This window comes from Poeciliopsis prolifica, unplaced genomic scaffold, assembly GCF_027474105.1.
Source record: "Poeciliopsis prolifica strain line A6 unplaced genomic scaffold, Auburn_PproV2 SCAFFOLD022, whole genome shotgun sequence".
Classification (NCBI taxonomy): Eukaryota; Metazoa; Chordata; class Actinopteri; order Cyprinodontiformes; family Poeciliidae; genus Poeciliopsis; species Poeciliopsis prolifica.
The window spans coordinates 6,137,297-6,148,630 of NW_026562397.1; the positions used below are offsets into that span (position 1 = coordinate 6,137,297).

The following is an 11,334-nucleotide window of genomic DNA, read 5'->3' on the forward strand; positions in this document are numbered from 1 at the left end:
TGGCAGCATCATATACTTTTTTGTATGCTGAGCGGAGTTGATGTGAAGATGTTACCAGAATTTGTTGCTGTGGGAAGCATTAAACAAGATCTAGTTAAGGTTTTGTTGCGCCGTACCAAAATGGAATAGAACGTTGACGGTCTATACCTAAACTTTGACAAACTATTATTTTATTGTTCCACTCCTCTTCCCATGAGAGCTTTCTTTGTATTCCTTTCTGGTCTCAGCAGAATTATGTAACATTTGGGTCCAAACAGCGCCACCAAGAGGCCAAAACTGGAGGCCAGGATGGCGAACACCTCCACTGCGTCTGCGTATTTGCCCGGTGAGCTGACATACGCGGGAACAAAGGCCACCCACACGGCGCAGAAGATCAGCATGCTGAAGGTGATGAGTTTGGCCTCGTTAAAGTTGTCGGGCAGATTCCTCGCCATGAACGCCAACACAAAGCTGAGAACAGCCAATACACCGATGTATCCCAGTAACACAGAGAAACCAATAGTGGAGCCAACAATACACTCATAAACTATCTTATCGTTGTGGTATTTGGTGTTTTTATGTGGAGAAGGAGAAGCAGACACAAGCCAGGCAGTGCAGATTGCTGCCTGAACAGAGGTGAGAACCAGAACAGTTCCTCTCTGCTGTGAAGCACCGAACCACTTGAGACTGGCGCCCCCTCCTGGCTTGGAGGCTTTGAACACAGCCAGAACCACCATGGTTTTGACCAGGATGCAGGACACGCAGAGCACAAAGCTGATCCCAAACGCTGCGTGTCTCAGTTGACATGTCCACAGTCTGGGTCGTCCGATGAACAGCAGCGAACACAGGAAGCACAGTTTGAGGGAAAGCAACAGGTTGAAACTGAGTTCTGAGTTGTTGGCTCGTACAATGGGTGTACTGCGGTGATAGATGAAGATCCCCAGAACGACAGCGCAGATGAACGCGCCCAGCAGTGAGGCTGCTGTCAAGCAGATCCCTAGAGGTTCCTGATAGGACAGGAACTCTGTTTGTCTCAGAACACAGAGATCTCGCTGTGGGCTGGACCAGAAGTCCTCTGGACAACTGAAGCACTCCAGGGAATCTGACAGAAAGACAGGAACAAAGTCAAACTGTGGATTAGAAAGACTGCACTGTGAAAATCATAAACCAAACTAGTAAAACACAAAAACTCACTGGTGTAATTACTGATCATTCCCTCAGAACAAGGGATGCAGTCAAAGCAGCACTCAGGTTCCCCCTTTAGTCTCACCACACGGGTTCCTGGAGGACAGTTCTCGCTGCACACCGACCGCGGTGGCTACAGGAGAAACGTCAATACATGTTTCTCTCTAAAGTCACTTCATAAGTTACAAATAAAATGAGTCACCTTTTTTGATGGAAAGTTCCAGAAGATTTTGTCTCCATCAAGAGTGAGTTGTTCTCCGTTAAAAGGCGACACTTTTACATCACCGACATTTTGAACTTTGGTTTGTCCGTCGGGGAGCCAGAGCCAGTTCATGACATCATATATTGGTAAGGCGTCGCCGTTCTCATCAAATGATACTTGGTCACCAAATGATGTGGTGAAATTGACCCTCTCTAGATAATACACAAGCTGATGGAAGGCAAGTGAGGAAAGGGAAAACGACAGGTCAAAGACATTGACTACATAATTTTACCGGTTCAACTTTTAAAGTTGATCTGTAATACTATGTCCACACTTTAAAAAAAGCATAACATCATTATTAAAACAATATTAGAAATATTTGATGTTGCTAGACAGACTCCTTTCACTGACTACATCCGAGCCCTCAATGGGCAGCTGCTTAATCATTTAAGATGCATTTGATTGCACCAATAAGCTCATAAAGTAAGTCGTCAGGGACTTTATACTTGTGACATGCAGTCACTTCAACTGATTCGTTTTGATGTGGAGAAACAATGGTTCTACTCTGAGGAGTTTGAGCTCATCAATCTAACGCTAAGAAAGAGCCCAGATACCTTGTGGAGGGAGTTTGGTTGTACGAATTAGCAAGTGATGAAGACATGATGAAGCCCCACTAAGGACAAGGGTTTACAGAAAATGGATGGATGGATAGAATTTAAAGGGTTCAGAAAGAATTGCAGCCCCAAGTGGAGGTGGGTCTTCTTGCTAGTCTGTCCACCCTCGTCTGTGGCCACAAGCTCTAGGTAGAGGCAAAGGAAAGAGTTTGTAGATACGACTGGCTGCTTTCCCTTTGAGATAGGGTGAGAAGCTTCGTCATCTGAGTGGGGCACTGAGTTGAGCCACTGCTCCTCCACATCAGACCAACAGGAAGACTCAGGACAGAACTGGAGAGAGGGAACTCTGGCCTTCTTTTCATAGGTTATTGAGTAAATTCGTTATATTTATTTAGTTCATTGTCAAAACCATGTTACGTTACCTGCCATGGTTGAAGTGTTTGCAATGTTGCACAGCTTTTCTCACTGAAAGGCCCTTTTCCTGGTTCACACCTCAGCAGCTCATCCAGGGCGTACGCCAGAGCGTACACAGCTTTGTAGACGTTGTACTCAGGCCTGAGATCAGAAACGTCTAAGAACTCAGTCTCCACAGCCTTCAAATCCTCGTCTCCAGAGCAAATCCTTCCCCGTCCTCAACCCAGCCTGATGGAGCTGGTGCAAATTTACACTGAAATGTGAATTCCCAAAACTGGTTTGCCTGGAAAACATAAAAGTGACATTTTTTTAAAGGAGGATTATTTACCCATCATGGCTACACTTAAAGGATGAAAAAGTCACCATGCTATTTCCATAGGTGCTGTTGTGTTGTGGATCAGCTCGTGTTTGGAGCAGGAAGTCCCTGAGGCCCGCTATCTCTCCTCGACGGACAGCGATGCCCAGTGTGCCCCGAGGTACGGCATGAGGTCAGGGGTCTGGAGCACGGCAGCTGTGGACCAGGCTTCACTGGCCAGCCACTGCAGGCCTGTCAGGTTCTGCCTCACGACCTGTTCAGGGACCAAACATCATCTCAGCTAATTCACACAAACTGGAATATTTTTTTCTATACTGACATGATGTCCAGTGGTGTCATTTTTATGTCTCATGTTGTTGCTAACATGCTTGATTCTGACACTTTATACGTTCAGGAAGGACAAATATATGTTAGGACCAACCTCCTCCATGAGATTAATGATCTGACCCTCATGTGCAAACACAACAACGACGCGGGCCGTGGATTTCCTCATCACATCCACGATCCTCTTGAACTCATTCAAGTCTTTTTCCCAGGGCAGAATCTCTACATAGGCCAGGCAGCCTCCTCCAGACACACCCAGGTCAGAGTTGAAGGAGCGGGCGGCGTCCAGCCCGTAATCATCATCACTTATCAGCAAACCCGCCCAAGTCCAGTCAAAGTGTTTCAGTATCTGAAGCATGGCGCGCACCTGGAAACACACAAGAAAAGAACTGACCCAAAAGGTTTTAAAGTATGCACTTAGCATCAATTTTTCTCTGATGTTTGGTCTGTTTTATTTTACGTTTGTTTGGATCAGGAGGTTTGACTCTGATTGAAACTGACAGATTTCTACTCAAGACGTCAAAAAAACAACTTTTTAAAAATAGTCTCAGCAGATGCGTTGTGGAAAATTATTTATGCCACTTGTTGATGGGTGGACTTTTTTTTTATCATTACAGCAATCAAATTTGTCCCAGATGTACTCATAAGATTTTCTTTACATGGTAATTCATGTTCTGCAGAGACGTTTAGGTTTTTGAGGTTGTAAGGCCTCCTTACTGTCCACCTCATCTTTACCTCCCTCCACATTTTCTCTGCTGGACACTTCAAAACATTAACATCAGGAGAAAAACGCTGGTCAAATTAAAAGATTGCTCGTGTGCATAATGCCGTCGAACTATTACTGTCCATTCTCTACTTATGTAAAAGCATCAGATGAAGCTTAAAAAAATTATTTTAGCACAATTGAGAATGTTAAGGATGTTTCTTTGAGCTCTGACAAGCACATGTTTTATATTGTTGTACCGAAGAACAGAATAAGTAAAAAAAAAAAAAAAATAGTATGAGACTGGACGTTATCTAAACCACATACGACTTCCAGAGCAGCAAACAGAAAATCTATTGACACTGTTCATAAGATGAGAAAGACACAAACATACCTTTCCACAGCCATATGCAATTTCTACTTTTGAGTTTAAATAAAAAGATCAAAGGAAACAATTGTTCACTTTTGAAAAATTGAATTTTCTTTCATTCTAAACTGTTTTTGTTATTGTTTCTCTTTACCTGGAAAGCATCACTCGGGATTGTCCTGAAGAAGGATGGAAACCTTTGCCGGTCACTTAAACAGGCACATGTGGCAAAATAACTCACCTGTGAAAGAATCACACTAAACTTGTAAAACCACAGAGAAATCAGCTGTTCCAGTCGTCACATTTTACATACAAACAAATCTGTCATTAGACGGTAAAGCTGGACACTTACCATCGGCACTCGGTACAAACCCAAGACAGTGGAGATCGCAATAGTGCGTGTGGAGGAAGAATCTCCCACAAGCCCCACAACTGGAGGGGCTCCTTCACAGGTCTCATTCAACACAACGTGCTCCTCTTGACCGCTGATTAATGCCAGTGCTGCACGAAATCCAACTCCGAGAGTGAGGCAGCTGTCGTAGAGACTGTACCCCAAAGTCACGTTGGGTAAAAGGGTGGTCTCTGTTGATCTCATCAATGGCAAAGGCCATGGTCTGAGCCTTTCGAAAACCTAAAAAATCAAAGCTGGCGCAAAGAAGCAAAGGTTTGACGCTGAAAAATATAACAGTTACGTTTTTACACCTACAACAAAAATTACTTGAATAGTTCAGACAAAATATTTCTCAGATGATTCTCAAATGTCTTTCCACTGCTCTGGTTTCCCAGTCTTTTGTGCTCCTGACACACTCACCTGTGGCATGTCAGCTGTTGTGGTTCGCCGTTGAACGACTGGTCAGGAAACACGGAGAAGAAGTGGACCTGAAACAGCCCACGAGTATCAAATCCCCAGCCTTGTGCATGCCGTTTAGATGAAACTGTCCCTGCAACAGACAGGAGGAGGGAAACAAAGAGGAGGGCACGGAAGAAAAAGCACCAGAGTGCAGCAGCAGAAGAAAGAGTGAGCTGGTGCACTTCAAGTTTTGCATCACATCCATTTCGTTGTGCCTGGTTGTTGTGTTTCAGTGCTTCCTCAACTGTTTTTATTGACTACGCTGCCCAGCAAGGCAGAGGAAGAGCAGTGGGCAGGGCTCGTTATGCAGTCCAGGCTTAACTTAACTTAACTTAACTTAACTTAACTTAACTTAACCATCATTAAGTTAGTTAATAGTTCAGAAAAATTTTGAATTTAAATATCTATGATACGGATTGATCACAGCCAAGCCAAACAGCAAAAATATAACAAAGGCCTGTTGTGGTTTGAATGTGTATTGTTAGTTAAATTTTACAGACGTGAAACTTGCATAAATTTTAAATTCTTCAGTGGAATTAAAAAGGGACGTGGCGAAACGGCTCTCATCTCAGTTTTAAAAACATGTGTAACAGATATTTGAAAATTTGGTACTAATTATCCTCCAAACTGACACAAAAAGCCAGTTTGGAGGCCTTTTGATGATCCAAAGACCATCAGCAAGTCAGCCATTTTGGGTCAAAGAGTAGATCTTAAATGGTTTTGACATTTTAAATGTCAAATTTTGACAAACACCTCACAGGCAGAAGCTGTCGTAGCCTGTTTCGGGGGGCAGGGCGAACCGCATTTCAGGCCCCCACTCCACAACTGTATCTGATAAAAGTAATGCTTGACTGTGTCCCATCACTTTGTATTTTTTATTTTTCATCATGTAAAAGTGCATTGAACTGCCTTGTTGCTGAAATGTGCTACACAAACAAATTTTTATAACTGGAGAACTGGTGGGTTTATGTCTTTTGATTCTCTACCTAATTCACAAAGCAAACTTTCACCGGCCAGTCAGTCAATTCAGAACAGAACTTGGATGTATATATATATATATTTTATTTTCACAATTCACCAGGATCTGACGACAACGACCACAATTCAATTAGACTTAAAAGAAGTTCAAGGTGGGAGATAACGTTTATCTTTCATTTATCTATTCAGGTTCACAACATCACTCTGTGGTTTCATATATGTTAATTAATATTAAAAGGGTCCGTTTTCTTTACATAAGCAATTAAATTGATTTAAAATAAACTGCATTTCCAAAACAATGCAGGCATAAACAAATAAAAAAACTACAAATAAGTACACAAGAGATGACAGAAAGCAATACATACAACTGGCTCAGAGTTTATGTGGTTAGTTATGTTTGTCGCTAGAATGAGATTTTGCTGCATTTAATACTTTATTTTATCAATGATGTAGAAATTTTATACCAAGATTCAATAATTCTCTGTTTCAGCAATCACATTAACCTTAGAGAGTTTGCCATGGATTGAGAAAGATATTCATAATTGCCTTATTTAGACAGTCAAACAAATTTGGATCCATGCCTGTACACTAAAAGTAACAATATTGATTCAGATCTGACTCCAAATCTAAAATTTTTGCTTAGTAATTTCCATGCACTTCAATCACCCAGCGGGTTTTTACCTTTAAGTAGTTCCTACAGTGCTTCGCCCCATGAGAGCTTTCTTTGTGTTTCTTTCTGGTCTCAGCAGAATTACATAACATTTGGGTCCAAACAGCGCCACCAAGAGGCCAAAACTGGAGGCCAGGATGGCGAACACCTCCACTGCGTCTGCATATTTGCCCGGTGAGCTGACATACGCGGGAACAAAGGCCACCCACACAGCGCAGAAGATCAGCATGCTGAAGGTGATGAGTTTGGCCTCGTTAAAGTTGTCGGGCAGATTCCTCGCCATGAACGCCAACACAAAGCTGAGAACAGCCAAAACACCGATGTATCCCAGTAACACAGAGAAACCAATAGTGGAGCCAACAATACACTCATAAACAATCTTATCGTTGTGGTATTTGGTGTTTTTATGTGGAGAAGGAGAAGCAGACACAAGCCAGGCAGTGCAGATTGCTGCCTGAACAGAGGTGAGAACCAGAACAGTTCCTCTCTGCTGTGAAGCACCGAACCACTTGAGACTGGCGCCCCCTCCTGGCTTGGAGGCTTTGAACACGGCCAGAACCACCATGGTTTTGACCAGGATGCAGGACACGCAGAGCACAAAGCTGATCCCAAACGCTGCGTGTCTCAGTTGACATGTCCACAGTCTGGGTCGTCCGATGAACAGCAGCGAACACAGGAAGCACAGTTTGAGGGAAAGCAACAGGTTGAAACTGAGTTCGGAGTTGTTGGCTCGTACTATCGGTGTACTGCGGTGATAGATGAAGATTCCCAGAACGACAGCGCAGATGAACGCGCCCAGCAGTGAGGCTGCTGTCAAGCAGATCCCTAGAGGTTCCTGATAGGACAGGAACTCTGTTTGTCTCAGAACACAGAGATCTCGCTGTGGGCTGGACCAGAAGTCCTCTGGACAGCTGAAGCACTCCAGGGAATCTGACAGAAAAACAGGAACAAAGTCAAACTGTGGATTAGAAAGACTGCATTTTGAAAATCATAAACCAAACTAGTAAAACACAAAAACTCACTGGTGTAATTACTGATCATTCCCTCAGAACAAGGGATGCAGTCAAAGCAGCACTCAGGTTCCCCCTTTAGTCTCACCACACGGGTTCCTGGAGGACAGTTCTCGCTGCACACCGACCGCGGTGGCTACAGGAGAAACGTCAATACATGTTTCTCTCTAAAGTCACTTTATAAGTTACAAATAAAATGAGTCACCTTTTTTGATGGAAAGTTCCAGAAGATTTTGTCTCCATCAAGTGTGAGTTGTTCTCCGTTAAAAGGCGACACTTTTACATCGCCGACATTTTGAACTTTGGTTTGTCCGTCGGGGAGCCAGAGCCAGTTCATGACATCATATATTGGTAAGGCGTCGCCGTTCTCATCAAATGATACTTGGTCACCAAATGATGTGGTGAAATTGACCCTCTCTAGATAATATACAAGCTGATGGAAGGCGATTGAGGAAAGGGTACAGAAGTTTGTTGTTATTTGACATCGTATTGCTCTTTTACCTACAATGTAAGATGTGATTGTAGTAAGAATTTTCTACTAAGTTTTAATTGAAGAGAAATGAATGCCAAAAATATTTTCACCAAAATATGAAGATCGTTCTTGTGTTTACTTCTGCTTTGCATTGCGTTGTCACATCATATTGGAAAGCAATTTTAGGGTTGTAACACCACAAAATGTTCATACATGAACACATTAAAGTCACCGTGTTCTGTACCTGCCATGGTTGAAGTGTTTGCAGTGTTGCACAGCTTTCCTCACTGAAAGGCCCTTTTCCTGGTTCACACCTCAACAGCTCATCCAGGGCGTACGCCAGAGCGTACACAGCTTTGTAGACGTTGTACTCAGGCCTGAGATCAGAAACGTCTAAGAACTCAGTCTCCACAGCCTTCAAATCCTCGTCTCCAGAGCAAATCCTTCCCCCGTCCTCAACCCAGCCTGATGGAGCTGGTGCAAATTTACACTGAAATGTGAATTCCCAAAACTGGTTTGCCTGGAAAACATAAAAGTGACATTTTTTTTAAAGGAGGATTATTTACCCATCATGGCTACACTTAACGGATGAAAAAGTCACCATGCTATTTCCATAGGTGCTGTTGTGTTGTGGATCAGCTCGTGTTTGGAGCAGGAAGTCCCTGAGGCCCGCTATCTCTCCTCGACGGACAGCGATGCCCAGTGTGCCCCCGAGGTACGGCATGAGGTCAGGGGTCTGGAGCACGGCAGCTGTGGACCAGGCTTCACTGGCCAGCCACTGCAGGCCTGTCAGGTTCTGCCTCACGACCTGTTCAGGGACCAAACATCATCTCAGCTATTTCACACAAACTGGAGCAATTAAACTGAAACAAAGTCAAACACTGAACAGTGGAATGATTTCAAAAGCAATCCCAGCAGGAATCATAAGGACTGCTAAAAACTAAACAAACATCTAGGAAATAACTCCAGTGAAACAATATTTTAAACCGAGACAAGTTTGATAACGCTGAGTATCACCTTGTGAATCTCTCTGGGATAAATGTGCTATGTCATATATCAGTTGCTTGACTTTTATCCGTTGTGCTAAATTGGTGGCTTTGAAAATGTATCCATTGTTCATTGTCAAGAGAAACAAATAATTTTTTAAGACCAACCTCCTCCATGAGATTAATGATCATACCCTCATGTGCAAACACAACAACGACGCGGGCCGTGGATTTCCTCATCACATCCACGATCCTCTTGAACTCATTCAAGTCTTTTTCCCAGGGCAGAATCTCTACATAGGCCAGGCAGCCTCCTCCAGACACACCCAGGTCAGAGTTGAAGGAGCGGGCGGCGTCCAGCCCGTAATCATCATCACTTATCAGCAAACCCGCCCAAGTCCAGTCAAAGTGTTTCAGTATCTGAAGCATGGCGCGCACCTGGAAACACACAAGAAAAGAACTGACCCAAAAGGTTTTAAAGTATGCACTTAGCATCAATTTTTCTCTGATGTTTGGTCTGTTTTATTTTACGTTTGTTTGGATCAGGAGGTTTGACTCTGATTGAAACTGACAGATTTCTACTCAAGACGTCAAAAAAACAACTTTTTAAAAATAGTCTCAGCAGATGCGTTGTGGAAAATTATTTATGCCACTTGTTGATGGGTGGACTTTTTTTTTATCATTACAGCAATCAAATTTGTCCCAGATGTACTCATAAGATTTTCTTTACATGGTATAATTCATGTTCTGCAGAGACGTTTAGGTTTTTGAGGTTGTAAGGCCTCCTTACTGTCCACCTCATCTTTACCTCCCTCCACATTTTCTCTGCTGGACACTTCAAAACATTAACATCAGGAGAAAAACGCTGGTCAAATTAAAAGATTGCTCGTGTGCATAATGCCGTCGAACTATTACTGTCCATTCTCTACTTATGTAAAAGCATCAGATGAAGCTTAAAAAAATTATTTTAGCACGATTGAGAATGTTAAGGATGTTTCTTTGAGCTCTGACAAGCACATGTCTTTTATATTGTTGTACCGAAGAACAGAATAAGTAAAAAAAAAAAAAAAATAGTATGAGACTGGACGTTATCTAAACCACATACGACTTCCAGAGCAGCAAACAGAAAATCTATTGACACTGTTCATAAGATTGAGAAAGACACAAACATACCTTTCCACAGTCATATGCAATTTCTACTTTTGAGTTTAAATAAAAAGATCAAAGGAAACAATTTTTCACTTTTGAAAAATTGAATTTTCTTTCATTCTAAACTGTTTTTGTTATTGTTTCTCTTTACCTGGAAAGCATCACTCGGGATTGTCCTGAAGAAGGATGGAAACCTTTGCCGGTCACTTAAACAGGCACATGTGGCAAAATAACTCACCTGTGAAAGAATCACACTAAACTTGTAAAACCACAGAGAAATCAGCTGTTCCAGTCGTCACATTTTACATACAAACAAATCTGTCATTAGACGGTAAAGCTGGACACTTACCATCGGCACTCGGTACAAACCCAAGACAGTGGAGATCGCAATAGTGCGTGTGGAGGAAGAATCTCCCACAAGCCCCACAACTGGAGGGGCTCCTTCACAGGTCTCATTCAACACAACGTGCTCCTCTTGACCGCTGATTAATGCCAGTGCTGCACGAAATCCAACTCCGAGAGTGAGGCAGCTGTCGTAGAGACTGTACCCCAAAGTCACGTTGGGTAAAAGCCGGTGGTCTCTGTTGATCTCATCAATGGCAAAGGCCATGGTCTGAGCCTTTCGAAAACCTAAAAAATCAAAGCTGGCGCAAAGAAGCAAAGGTTTGACGCTGAAAAATATAACAGTTACGTTTTTACACCTACAACTAAAAAATTACTTGAATAGTTCAGACAAAATATTTCTCAGATGATTCTCAAATGTCTTTCCACTGCTCTGGTTTCCCAGTCTTTTGTGCTCCTGACACACTCACCTGTGGCATGTCAGCTGTTGTGGTTCGCCGTTGAACGACTGGTCAGGAAACACGGAGAAGAAGTGGACCTGAAACAGCCCACCGAGTATCAAATCCCAGCCTTGTGCATGCCGTTTAGATGAAACTGTCCCTGCAACAGACAGGAGGAGGGAAACAAAGAGGAGGGCATGGAAGAAAAAGCACCAGAGTGCAGCAGCAGAAGAAAGAGTGAGCTGGTGCACTTCAAGTTTTGCATCACATCCATTTCGTTGTGCCTGGTTGTTGTGTTTCAGTGCTTCCTCAACTGTTTTTATTGACTACGCT

At 43.0% G+C, this 11,334-nt stretch overlaps 2 pseudogenes; both read right to left on the minus strand.

The window, feature by feature from the left end:
* Positions 1-45: 45 nt before the first annotated feature.
* On the minus strand, positions 46-5,057 carry LOC129369894 (extracellular calcium-sensing receptor-like; annotated as a pseudogene).
* A 994-nt stretch (positions 5,058-6,051) lies between these two features.
* LOC129369889 (extracellular calcium-sensing receptor-like) lies at positions 6,052-11,170 on the minus strand (annotated as a pseudogene).
* Positions 11,171-11,334: the final 164 nt, after the last annotated feature.